The sequence below is a fragment of the Antrostomus carolinensis genome, unplaced genomic scaffold, assembly GCF_000700745.2.
Source record: "Antrostomus carolinensis isolate BGI_N321 unplaced genomic scaffold, ASM70074v2 scaffold36634, whole genome shotgun sequence".
In the NCBI taxonomy this organism is placed as follows: domain Eukaryota; kingdom Metazoa; phylum Chordata; class Aves; order Caprimulgiformes; family Caprimulgidae; genus Antrostomus; species Antrostomus carolinensis.
In genome coordinates, this window is record NW_010310746.1 from 4,760 (window position 1) to 5,277 (window position 518).

Below are 518 nucleotides of genomic sequence, written 5' to 3' on the forward strand. Positions count from 1 at the left end.
GAGCTGAAGCAAGTTAATAACAAACCCTTTGGAGATCTCCTCCTCCTCCTCCCTGGCAAAACCTGACGTTGATTTTTCTGGGAAGCCAATGAAAGCGGCTTTGCTCACCCTGCCCATGTCAGCTTCCTGCTCTTGGGGTTGGCAATGTCACCACAGCCAACTGTCCCCTTGCGTCAGTGCTGCTGTGGGCTGGAGGTGGTGGCGAAGTGCCCTCCCACTGTGACACAGCTTCTGCTGCCACCAGCTTCGTGCCGGGCAGGAGCCGTCCCCAGCGCTGCAGCACGTGGAGAGGGTCCTGCCCCACATGGCTGCACCCAGAGATGTCTTCTGCTGGGGGCTTCCCTGCCAGATCTGTGCCTCTTGTCATCATATCCCAGTGCTGGAGCACGGCCTCTCCTCTTCCTCCTTGTTCACCAGCTGAGGTTTGTCCACGTGTTCTCCATACAGACAGTTGTTTGCAGGGATGCTTGTGAGATCCCCCCCACCTCAGTGCTGCCTCCAGTTCTGGGGCCACCAAC